Source organism: Eumetopias jubatus, unplaced genomic scaffold (assembly GCF_037043125.1).
Source record: "Eumetopias jubatus isolate StellerSeaLion01/CBP00866 unplaced genomic scaffold, mEumJub1_p1.0 scaffold_15, whole genome shotgun sequence".
NCBI classification, from domain to species: domain Eukaryota; kingdom Metazoa; phylum Chordata; class Mammalia; order Carnivora; family Otariidae; genus Eumetopias; species Eumetopias jubatus.
In genome coordinates this window covers 14,908,713-14,922,084 of record NW_028274821.1, presented here as the reverse complement: position 1 = coordinate 14,922,084, position 13,372 = coordinate 14,908,713, and the positions used below count along the sequence as shown (strand labels likewise).

The window sequence follows — 13,372 nt, the reverse complement described above, 5'->3', positions numbered from 1 at the left end:
CATTTCAGGGTTCAGTAAGGATAGGCTTTGTCAGCTATCACGTAAGGCTTGTGGGGTGAATTTAATAAGGGCTGCTATCTGTGTTATCACGTCCCCCAGGTCAATATAGGGAAAAAAGATGGTGGCCAGATGATTGTACCAGTGGAAAACCCAGAACATGACCACTGGCCTTGAGGAGAGGGAAGCTGGCAACTCTTGTTGTTGTCAGGTGGATTTTCCTTTGTGTCCTGGGAAAATCCAGGATGCAGCAGCCCAACCCCCCAGATGAAAGCCATGGCCAAAGATTTGTGCCACACAACCACTGAGACCCAACTGGGGCTACCCAATCAATACCTGAGCAGCATGACCAGTCACTACCAAACCAGCCAATATCCTTTAATGTGACAGAATGACTGCATAGTTCTGGTGACATCCAGTCTATATCCCTGGTACAACTGGGTAGGTTCTGTTTAGAGTGGTTTTTCTGTTCTCAACATAGGAGCGCATGAGTGCTCAAAAGTTCAATACCCATATGACCCCATCCCAAATTTGAATGTAGCTACCCATGGCTCTGATGGTGGTTTTTTTAGGACCCCTCTGGTGAGCAGTTTGACAGGCTGCCTGTGTAGTCGGATTGACAGAAAAAAAAATACCCATGTCCAATGTTATTAATACTGTGTGCCACAAACCAGATGTTTGGGTCAGTAGTGGTAATATCATGAATTAAGAGTGCCAATCCTAGCTTGTTCTCCCTTAATGTACTGCTTTAGTGCCTTCTAATCCCCAACCTGGAAGGGAGATACCCACCATAGCAGTCCTGCAGAGCTAGAGAGGGGCAGCTGCCCACATTTCTAGCAGTTAGACTGATTCCTTTGTTGGGCATACAAGTGGACCCACCGTAGAAAGACATTTCTATCAGGTGCCCGTGACTGGATACCACAGGAGCAGCAGAAGTTTAAGGTCAAAATGACAGATACTTAGTATGAACTTGTATGGGAAGGTCTTTCCCTTCTGTAAGAATTACACCTGTGGCCTGATTATTGAAGTTAATGTTGGGGCTTGTAGCTTTAGGAACTTGACCATGCATGTTGGTTATAGAAGGCAGCACTGTGGACAGGGGGTTGGATATGCCAGCCTAGCACCCCTGTCTTTTCCCCCTCCCTCAAAGGTGCATGTTGTATTCCAGTAGGGTGTGTTTCCATAGGTCCAGCTTGCAGCAGGACAATGGGATCCTGGTAGAGATTGAGCAATTCCTCCTCACTCAGAGATACAAGGTAACTCACCCATCAAGGTGGGATGTCCTATGGCAGATTTCAGTAGATAACATCTCTCCCTGGCGTGAAGGGGCTTGGTGTTTTCAGCAGCATGGCATATTGATCCACAGTGAGAGTCGGGGCAATGATATCTCCTGCAACTTCCATACATTTATAGTGTTGTGTGTTTGAGCAGGTGTCCGCAGTCTGGCACACAGGACAACAGGACCTACCAGTTGATCATTCTAATGTATCAAAGCCTGGGATAATACTTTAGTTTGCCCCGCCAAGGTGGTTTTAACCTATTGGTAATTTAATCTGCTGCTTTACCATGACTTCTCCTTTCTACCAAACCTGCTGCCTGCAGTTATAGGGGCAATGGAATCTTTGTTCAATGTCATGTACTTTTGCCCAGTCTTGCACATCATGACCCTTAAAATGTGACCCCTGATCACTGTCTATTCAGCAAGGGTATCCGTACATGGTACTCAGTTTCTCTAATCCCCTAATGGTGGCAGACTGGCTTGCGTGGCAACAGGGGAAAGCTTGGGTTAGGCCAAATAAGTCATACTCAGAGAGCTAGGCACATTTAGGATCCTTACTAGGAGGCAGGGGGCCAATATAATCAATTTGCCAATCCCTCACTGGTTGAGAACTCCAGTGGATGACCCCACAGACTCCTTTGGTAGTGGCCTTGGGCATTGCTCAGGTCACACAGGACACGCTGTTTGTTACTGCATTGACCAAGGCACTGTATTTCAAGGGCAAGGAAGCATCCTTGGCAATGTGTCATCCCACTTGGGCACTGCAGTGGCTACTCTTTCCACGTACCCCATCTGCTGTATCTACTAAAGGGTTAGTTACTAGGGCTTATGCCTAAGCTAAGGCATCAGCTGCCTGATTGCCAGGGTGTGTCAATGCCTTATGGGCCAGAATATGGAAAAGGACGACTGCCCCAGGCTCTCACAGGCAAACCCAATGTCTTTCCACGTATGGTGCCCCTATGAGGATCCATGATCATAGACACCTTGGCTTCCCATTGTCCAAGCCATAAGGTTAATCTTTTTTTAGATAGCCCAACTATGAGTGAAAAGGGTTAATGGTCAGGGTGCGTGAGTAATCAATCACCAGCCAAGCCGCTCCAAGTCCAGCCTATTGATTGCTGTGATTCATTCCTTCTTCCAACCAGATGGTGTCAGTGTTGGGCTGAATAGTGACTGCAGTGCATGTGGGTGTCTTGCCCCTGCTAGGCCCATCTGTATACCTGGCATCAGGGGGAACTTTCATTGTCTCTCGGCAGGGGCCACCAAAGGAATAGAAGCAGGGGCGTTTGGAGGGTCTACATCCTCAAGAGTACCTGAATTTCTAGAGACAGTGGGCTGGTGGACAGGGTGCCCCTCTGCTGCAAAGAGGCATGCACTTAAAGCGGGAATTTGAGCCACAGCAGGGGGTTGATGGAACCTATGCTCAACCCATCCCTTGAGAGGAAGAAAGTTCTTACCTTGACTCGCTGTTGCTTCACGAGAGGCTTTACCTGGAGGAGTGCTGTGGACACAGCTAGGAGCTGTCCTCTATGAGACTGTATCAGGTTTCTGCCCCTTCCAAAGCTGGGACCAAAATCCTAGGGGCACTCTCTCCTGTTGTCTCTGCCATAGTGTCTTCTGGAGTCACAAATACAATGTGGGGCACAGCTGTTTGATGGGGTCATCACCTTGTTTAATTTCTTCGTAGTCCACAGTCAACTGCCATGAGCCATCTGCCTTCTTTTACCATTCATACTGGGCTAATGGAAACACTATGGGCAGGGCGTACAATACTTATTCAGTGCAGTTCTCAGATAGCTTTTTCTATTCCTTTATACCCCCAGGCGATTTATATTGCTTGACAGCTACCACTCTTCACTGGGGTACCCACTTGGTGTTTCCCCTCAGTACTGGTTTGAATACTCTTCCCCAAAGGCAGGATTCACTGATAGAAGTTTGCAGAGTTTGACTATAGGATGTCAATGCCCAATATGTTCTCTGGTATTGGAGAGATAAAAACCTTGTATTCTCATGGGGGAAAGCATCCAATTTCCACTGCCAAAGGGACCTTCCTGACCATATCTGTTTGCCCTGTCTTTGAAGGCCCTGATCAGGCCACATTCACTTCAGGAATTAAAACCAAGATACCTCAGTCCACCCCCAGTACCTGGTATACCCATGCAGAAGCCAGGCATAAGACAAGACATTTATGATGTTGGGAGTCCATTGCTGATCTGGGGGAAACTGACAAATACCGGGAATGGGTAGAGGCTGTGGGAAAGACCCAAGACAGAGAGGGAACTTGGGAAGCCAACAGGCTATCACAAGCATCTGGAACAGGAGAGAAATCAGAAATAGACTCACATATATATATATGGTCAAAGCATTCTCAACAAAGGTGCAAAGACAATTTAGTGGAGAAACAATAGTCTTTTTAATAAACGGTGTTGGAACAATTGGATATACACTAAAAAAAAGAATTTCAATCTGCATCTTATACCATATACAGAAATTAACTCAAAATGGACCATAGACCCAGTGTAAAACCTAAAAACATAAAAAGTCTAGAGGAAAACATAGAAGACTATGGATTAGGCAGAAATTTTTTGAGGTAACACCAAATGTTTAATCCATAAAATAACAGATTTATAAATTGGACTTTATTAAAATTATAAGTGTCTGCTCTTCAAAAGACCCCATTAAGACAATGAAAAGATAATCACAGACTGGGAGAAAAATTTGCAAATCATATATCTGAAAAAGGACTCATAATCAGAATAAATAATAGAATATATATAACAACCCTCAAAAGTTAATAATAAGAAAACAACCCCCCCAAAAATGTACAAAAGACTTAAATGGGTATTGCCCCAAAGAAGATAATGATAGCAAATCAGCACAAGAAGAAACACTTGATGGAGGTTCCTCAAAAAGTTGAAAATAGAGCTACCCTACAACCCAGCAATTGCACTACTGGGTATTTACCCCAAAGATACAAATGTAGTGATCCAAAGGCGCACGTGCACCTCAGTATTTATAGCAGCAATGTCCACAGTAACCAAACTATGGAAAGAGCCTAGATGTCCATCAACAGATGAATGGATAAAGAAGATGTGGCATATATATACACAACAGAATATTATGCAGCTATCAAAAAATTGAAATCTTGCCATTTGCAATGATGTGGATGGAAGTAGAGGGTATTATGCTAAGCGAAATAAGTCAATCAGAGAAAGACGATTATCATATGATCTCACTGATACGTGGAATTTGAGAAACAAGGCAGAGGATCATAGGGGAAGGGAGGGAAAAATGAAACAAGCTGAAACTGGAGGGGGAGACAAACCGTAAGAGACTCTTAACCCTCTTCACCTCAGGAAACTGAGGGTTGCTGGAGTGGTGGGGGTGGGAGAGATGGGGTGGCTGGGTGATGGACATTGGGGAGGGTATGTGCTATGGGGAGCGTTGTGAATTGTGTAAGACTGATGAATCACAGACCTGGACCCCTGAAACAAATAACATATTATATGTTAATAAAAAAATAAAATAAAATAAAAAAGAAGAAACACTTGACATCATTAGTCATTAGGGAAATGCAATTAAAACCACAGTGAGATATCATTACACATTTTTTTAAAAGATTTTATTTATTTATTTGAGAGAGAGAGAATGAGAGAGAGCGAGCACATGAGAAGGGGGAGGGTCAGAGGGAGAAGCAGACTCCCTGCCAAGTAGGGAGCCCGATGCAGGACTCGATCCCGGGACTCCAGGATCATGACCTGAGCCGAAGGCAGTCGCTTAACCAACTGAGCCACCCAGGTGCCCCCCATTACACATTTATTAAAATGGTTAAAATTTTAAAACCTGGCTATACTGAGGGTTGGGTATGGGAAGAAACAGCACTCTCATACACAGCTGGTGGGTGTGTGAAATGGCGTATCTTTGGAAAAGAGTCTGGCAACTTCTAAAAAGTTAAAGACATTTACTATATGACCTAGCTATTCCACTCTAAGATATTCACCCGAGAGAAATAAAGGCTTATGTCCCTACAAAGACTTTACATGAATGATTACAGCAACCAAAACTGGAAATGACCCAATGTCCATCAACCAGTGAATAGAGAAACTGCGATGGATCCTTACGATGGAATGTTAATTGACAATAATAAAGAAAAAACTCCTGATACACACAACAGCATGTATATGCATCTCAAAATGATCATGCTGAGTGAAAGAAGCTAGACAGAAAAAGAGGACCTGCTGTATTATTTCATTTATGTGAAATTCTAGAAAATGCAGTGATGGTGGTAGTGTTAGTTTTCATCCATCTAAGTTTTCAAATTGTACTACTATGTGCAGTTTATCATGTATCGATTTTCTCTCAATAAAGCTATTAAAATAAAAGTCATGCATGAGTCAATAATGTTGGTGTGTTAGGAAACAAGTATCAAGATTAAGCCACTTTTGTACAATTGATATTCAAAAGAAGAGAGAGAAAGGAAGAAGGAAAGAGAAAAAGGGGAATGGATGAGGGAAGAAGAGAGGGAAGGATGGAAGGAAGGAAGAAAGGAAGGAAGGAAAAATACCTTTGAAAATCAGATAAAAACCACCCAGCTACACACAACAACATGGATAAATCTCAAATGCTTTATGCTAAGTGAAAGAAGCCTGTCTTCAAAGCCTACATGGTACATGATTCCATTTCTATGACATTCTAGAAAAAGCAAAACTATAAAGACAGAAAACATACCAGTGGTTCAGGAGCTGGAGAAACTGACCACAAAGAGGCAGAGGGAACTTTTGGTGATGATGGGACTGTCCTATATCTTGCTTGTGATGATTGTTACACAAATGTAGGTGTTTGTCAAAACTCAAAACTATATACATAAAAGAGTGATTTAATTACATATGAATTACACATGAATCATATCTCACTGAATCTGACCAAAAAGAAAAATTAGAAACTGACATCTCTTGGGTAAACTTTGGGCCACTATTCTTTTTCTCTGCCCATACTGAGTCTTTTCAAAAGTGAAATTATTTGGCAACAGAAAAAGAATATTTCATATAATTTTTTAGATTTCTAACTTTTCTTCGAAAAGACTTGACAACACTGTGAATACATCTCACATGGCAATAATCCTCTGTGGCTGAGTAGGCATCTTTTTTCTCTCTGGTCATGAGCCAATCCCTCGGTGGTGGTTTTACTTTTTATGGCATATTACCTGCCCAATCCTTAGAGACATCGGAGTTTGAGCCCCCGCCTTAAACTCACTTCAACAAACACTTTTATTGGCATAATCTGTTACCCAGGTGTGAGCAAACTTGTCTGTAGGAATGGAACAGGCAAGCGTGGAATGATAAGAGATCCAGGGAGATAGAGACTGCTGGGTTCCTGTAGTTCATACAAAGATCACAAGAACATGGAGGAGAGAATTTGCAATTTAAGGCTGATGTACAGGAAATTACAGATGAGCATATGATCTGAAGGAAACAAAAATATAGCCCAAATGTGTGTGCTATTTCATCTACCTCATGGGGGATATTAGCCATCAGAATCTAAAAAGTAGGGATATTAGAATCTAAAAGTAAGCATATTTTTTATTTTCAATAGCAAGCATAGTGGTCCATAACTGTTAGTTGGAAGGAGAATGAAGGAGACTGATAGATGAAAGATAGAAGGGGGGCCAATTGCAAAGGCACAAGGTCTATGTACACAGGACTCCAGAAATAGAAGGGCCACATGCTTGATTTAACGGTCTACTCTTTCCATCTTGGAATTCTTAATAATTTTTGAACAAAAGGAGACCCTACATTTTCCATTCGCACTAAGCCCCACAAATTATATAGCCAGTGCTAAATCCAGGAGCTTTTGGAGCCACACTGAGCTTTCTCTAAGAAAGGACAGAAAAGAGGACAGTTTGTGACATGGTGCACCCATTTGACATGGTCACAAAGACCTAGGAGACAGAGTGGAAGACACAATTTCAAGTTATTATAGGACTTCGTCAAGGTGTGTTGACAAACCACAGCAGCAACAGATGGGCCAGACTGGAGGGTGGCAAAGAAATTATCTGGACAGTTTTGAGTTGACAGATTAGACAGACCCTGAAGCAAAAGAAAGAAAAAAAAAGAAAAGGCAAGAACAGAAGTCATGCCCACAACCTAAAAATAAATCACAAGCAGCTGGTATGGAAAAGATTGCCACTCAGGTGTCACTAGTTTTATCCACATCCACGAACATCACTGTGACCACAGTTTTGGTCCACCTTGTCTGCCAAATGAGAAGGTGGACGTGTCTAAGAAATGTCTTTAAGTTTTTCTCCAAAACCAAATCCCAACTAAAAAATACCCTGACCGGAAGGGTGATGGGAGATAGAGCCTTGTGGTCTCTGTTTCTCATATGTTGTCTGATTTTCATCTACAAAGTGTAAGAGGCCCTGGAGTGTGTATATGAATTTTAAATGTCCTTCCCCACATTTGGGAAGCTTACCGCCATTCAAGCTGCTCAACCTCTCACTTGGCCTGGAGAGAGCGGAGGCCAAATCACGAGATGAGTGGTGACATCATGGGCCTTCTCATCACGGTTCCTTTTGCACGTTCGTCAGTGACCAGACAATTGACCACCCAAATCAGGACGCTGTTGAGAGCGCTAAAATGTAAAGCTGGAGAGGACACAGGGACAATGGACATAAACCGTGATTCCCCCACGAACCCCCCACTATGCCATATAGTCACCCTAATGATAAAATTATGGCGCATAACGCAGACATCCCATTAACCTTTAGTAATACCAATATGTCATCAATAAAAATGGTGATCACAAAGGCATCGTCAGACACGTTATCAAGTGCTTTTTCTGTGCCAGACACTATGCTAAACACTTAATTTTTTTTTTAATTTTAGATTGAAAACAACAGAAATACATTTTTTAGATGCAGGTGGACAATGCTTTTGAAAACTGGGCTATGAAATTAGTTCTTTGGTCTATTTTAAATGATTCTGATGCAAATTGGGGTTCATTTGGGTTGTTGGAGTGAGGGATAGATAGCACCTAAAGAACTGAGAGGAACAATGAGAAAACAGTAGCCATTTTAAAATACGGACAATGGAAACAAAATTCCCTTCAAAGGCAGCTTGAGTATGATACGTAATCTTAAATAAATACAGTCCTTCTTGTTTAATTAAGAAAGTATAACTTTGAGGTTAACATTAATTTATTCCCCTATGTATTAGGTAAGAATGTTTATTTTAATAACAAATGTTAAAGCAATTATATAAATTTTAAGCATATATTTCACATGAGTGACTCTGCCAATATGTGCAAACCAGTGATGAGGTTTATAAATTACTTCATGAGGTACCTGGATAGCTCAGTCAGTTAGGCCTCCGACTTCATTTCCACTGGGTTGTGATCTCAGGGTCTTGAGATCAAGCCCCTGGATGGGCTTCGCACTCAGCAGGGAGTCTGCTGGAGATTCTCTCCCTCTGCCCTCCCCCTGCTCGCTTGCTCTCTCTCTCCTTCCCCCTCTAAAATAATAAATAAAAATCTTTAAAAAAATTATAAATTATTTCATTGCTTTATATATATATCCAAAAACAACCTGCAGAGAAAGTCTCTGGGAAAATGTCAAATATTTTATATATATTAATTGGCTTCTTTTTTTAAAAAAAAAGATTTTATTTATTTATTTGACAGAGAGTTGGCGAGAGCAGGAACACAAGCAGGGGGAGTGGGAGAGGGAGAAGCAGGCTTCGCGCGGAGCAGGGAGCCCGATGCGGGGCTCGATCCCAGGACCCTGGCATCATGACCTGAGCCGAAGGCAGACGCTTAACGACTGAGCCACCCAGGTGCCCTATTAATTGGCTTCTAAAGATAGATATAGATATATGGGTAGAATTATGGTATTGCTACATTACCTAATAAAAAAGCTGTAAAGTTTATTTTTCCTTTCTCAGAGGATTTTTCTAAGGAATAATTAGGTTTCTAGAACTGTGAATATTTTGCAGTTCTTACAACCAGTTGCTATAAGAATTCAGGGGATTAGGTATAGTATGCAAATTTCTTATATTTATTAATCATGTGGGCCATGTTTAAAATCATGAAGTCTACTTTCTTAAACTTACAGTTAGCATCTTCTGAAATGTCTTTCCATACATTATGGAAATTCATAGCATACACATTGCAAGCGAACCCATCAAATATTAGAATAAATTTCATTAAAATATCACCAGCCGTTATTTCCCAGGAATGAAATTCTTTATACAGCAATATAACTCTCTATATTTCCTGACTATAAAAATAAATGCATACTTATGGTAAAAAATAAAAATGGGGAAGAAAAGTATACAAATGAAAGTAAAAGTTTCATGCATAGGAGGATTATGAATTACTCCTTAATTTCTTTATGCTCTCCAGTAATTTAACTTTTATAGTAAATAGGTATCAATTTTCCGATCAAGATGAACAATGACTGTGCATTAAAGTAAAGTAAAATGCTACTTATTTGTTGAGAGTAAGAAAGAATGAGATATGGCAATGTGTTTTCTATAAATAAACCCTTGACCATTCTTAGAAAAATTGGGTTTTAGTCCTAAATCGGACATGTGGTAACTCTGTGACCTTAACCAAGTGTCCCTAGCCCTCTGGGTCAGCTAAGACAGAGGGAGACTTTCTGCCAATTCATTCTCTCTGCTCATTTATTCCTGTCTGTCCATTCATTCAGCCAATACTATTGAGAACCCATATATGCCAGGCTCTGTTCCAGCACAAGAGTGAACACACCATCTGGATTTTTATTAAGTCTTTCCAGCTCCAGGGCGCCTGGGTGGCTCAGTCATTAAGCGTCTGCCTTCGGCTCAGGTCATGATCCCAGGGTCCTGGGATCGAGTCCCACATCGGGCTCCCTGCTCGGTGGGAAGTCTGCTTCTCCCTCTTCCACTGCCCCTGCTTGTGTTCCCTCTCTCGCTGTGTCTCTCTCTTGTCAAATAAATAAAATCTTTAAAAAATATAAAAAATAAAATAAAATAAAAAAGTCTTTCCAGCTCCCCTGTGCAGATGGGTTACAAAGGGGTATGGTGAGGTGGGATGGCAGGCAGGGGCCCCTACAGTGTACTGAGTGCTGATGGTGGCCTTTGACAAGAGCAAGGGCAGTGGACACTGAGAGAGGCAGACAAGTTCAAGACATATTTGGAATTATAACAATCTTAAGACTAGCCAGTGAAACAGAAGACCTGTAGGAAAGAACAAGGAAAAGAAGGATTTAAAAATAATTCCTAGGCTCCTGGGCTTCAGTTATTCATGGAATGAAAGCAACCATTATAGTGTATGGGGAATGATAGATGATTAATGTATAAGCAAATAAATAAGATCCTTTTAGATAGAAAATCAGAGTCATAGGATAGAAAAGGATTGGAATAGTATAAGAAGATAATGGGGGAGGAGAGAAGGTATATTTTCACCAGGATACCAGGAAGGGACTTTCTGAGAAGTTGCATTTAAGTGGAGACCTAAATGAAGTCTCTAGAATGGGGGACATGATCATCATCTATACCATGTCAGACAAAACTCTGAAAATCACAGAAATTCAAAAAATTTCCTTCAGATTCCATGTCAGAATTTACTCAGTGGCTATTCCTGCTCTAGACTATATTTATTTTTTAAAAATTCAGGGGTTCCTTATTACTGTAATACCCATTCTCTTATAATTTTCCAGTTACAAAGATATTTATGCAATATCTTCTACATCCAAGAACATGGCCTGGACTACTTAAAATAAAAGGGATTTTGCTAATTACTTTCTAGGATTCTTTAGTAAAATTATTTGTTAACTTGTTTTTCAGGACAATTTTCAAGCTACGTATCTGACCCTATTGGATATTGGGTAGAAAACAGACTATGTTTGTTATTGTCAGATATCCGTGAGGCTTTCTTGGTGCTCTTTGGGAAATAAGTCTTCTAATATTGTCATAATTTAGTCTTCTATACTGATGCTAGAAGAATGATTCAGACTTGGATTATTATGACTTACTACAGAGAGATTAATTTTAAGAAATGAAGAGCTCAGAGGAATAGGGTGTTCTAACTATGAAATTGTTAGGAGCTACTACATCCCCAGTACAATGAGGAGCTTGTAGAAAACTTGCCAACAGGGGATGGAGGCAGACAGAACCAGGGGGAGGAGTCATACTTCTTGGATTATCAGGTGAAGGATGGGTTGACTAGGAAAATCTTGAGTAAGTGAAAATGGTCCAGCACTCAGAAAAAAAAGGAAAAGAAAAATTTTCCCTACAGACTTCCAATTAATAAATGGAGATAAAATATACAAATCAGCAAATCATAGTTTCACAACCATCAGAGTAATAATTAATTCAGCTAAGAGGGTGCCTGGGTGGCTCAGTCATTTAGGCATCTGTCTTCGGCTCAGGTCATGATCCCAGGGTCCTGGGATTGAGTCCCGTGTCGGGCTCCCTGCTCAGTGGGGAGTCTGCCTCTCCCTCTGCCTCTGCCATTCACCCTGCTTGTACGCTCTCTCTCGCTCTCTCTCTCAAATAAATAAATAAAATCTTAAAGGAAAAAAACGGGATCTCTATCTTAGACATCTCCACACTAGGCAATTAAAACCGGCTCTTGAAAAGAGAAAACAACAGGAATTTAAATAATCATGTCCCGGTGAAATCTCTAAACTTCAGAAAGTAGACGAACTGGTTGACGTGGGTGAGCAGCAAATGTCTAAAGTGATCCAGACCTAAGGGATTCTGAACACCATGGAGGACTGCTGATATTTGTGCCTATTTTTCCCATAATTTTTCTCATTCGTTGAGTAAACAAAAAATTTGATAGAAGTTCTAGGCTTCTTCTCTTAAGGGCAGGTTTCTCAATCATGGCCCCATTCATACATTGGACCAAAAAATTCTTTTTGTGGGTGGCTGGGCCTCTGATCTGTAGGGTATTTAGCCACATGCCTGGCCTCTGCACACCAGATGCCAATTGCACCAGCCCCCTAGTTGTGACAACCAAAATTGTCTCCAGACTTTGTCAAATGTCCCATAGGAGACAAAATCATCCCTGGCTGAGAAACACGGCTCGAGGAGAATGTGTTCCTATATACCATAGAATCAAAGAGCCACACATTGCTGGATTCTTTATGAGTGACAGAATTAAAAGCATAGGGAAGATCCGAGACAGAAAGATACAAGGGCACCAACCCGCGAACCTCATGTCTTCTCATCTTGGCTTGTTCTCTAGTAGTGGCTTTGTGCTCCTGTTACACAACGCTCGTGTTTTCTTGCTTCGCGTTCTTATTTGGATAGGCTTCACTGAGGTCTTTTGTAATTATCCATTCCTGACAAAGAGATGCGTGTTCAGATTTGATGTTTTGAAATAGGCAAGGTATGTGGAAGGCTGAGGCTTTTCAAGTCACTGGATCGCTGTCTCTGCCTCCCCGAACACCTCACTTTCTAAAGACAAGGCATCTTTGAGGAAACAGTAGTTGAAGAAGGTTGCATTTGATGTGAGACTAGCTGTGAGGCACTGTATCCTTGGAGTGTCATTCACAAAATAAAGAGTCATACTGTTTAGTAGGTCCTGCAGCACCTAGTAATTCGTAGATGGTAGATTGTAATTTTTCATGACTTCTCTTTCTAGAAAGTCTAAGAGGCAAGTGGCTTAGGAGAGATCTCACTCAAGTCCAGCAGAGCTATGCCAAGAGAAAGTTTGCCAACACTGGGAATTTTTAAAAAATCATCATCCACTTGCTGCCCAGCCCAGCCGTATCTGTCTTCTATAGATATGAGAAGTTTACCAGACATCAGGAAACATAAAATAAAATTGGGCTCTATAATACATTTTTTCTTTCTCATCAACAAAAAATATGTAGTAATACTTCTTTCATAAAAGTTAGAAAGTCACTAAAGGAAATGTGGAAAACGCATGAAAGTACAAAGAAAAAAATTATCCCTAGTAATACTACCCAAACCCAAATACCACCACTAATGTTCTGTGGATTTCTTTCCAGTTTCTTTTTTTAATGTACACGTTTAGAGAGTATAGAAGAGTGAGGGAGAAAAAAATACATACAGTATTTTTCAGTACCCCACTTTTTAAGTTAGAATTGTA

At 41.0% G+C, this 13,372-nt stretch overlaps 1 long non-coding RNA gene across 2 annotated transcripts in view; it reads right to left on the bottom strand.

The window, feature by feature from the left end:
- Positions 1–1,805: 1,805 nt before the first annotated feature.
- The window catches only part of LOC114197886 (uncharacterized), a 46,764-nt gene continuing 35,197 nt past the window's right edge, over positions 1,806–13,372 (bottom strand). The window contains exons 5-6 of one of the 2 annotated variants that reach the window (XR_003606979.2): positions 7,748–7,919; positions 1,806–3,027 (exon numbers count right to left, since the gene is read on the bottom strand). This is a non-coding gene — a long non-coding RNA (uncharacterized LOC114197886). Of the gene's footprint in view, positions 3,028–4,957; positions 7,920–13,372 lie in introns of those variants that run through there. The other variant, XR_015766896.1, reaches the window with a different exon arrangement.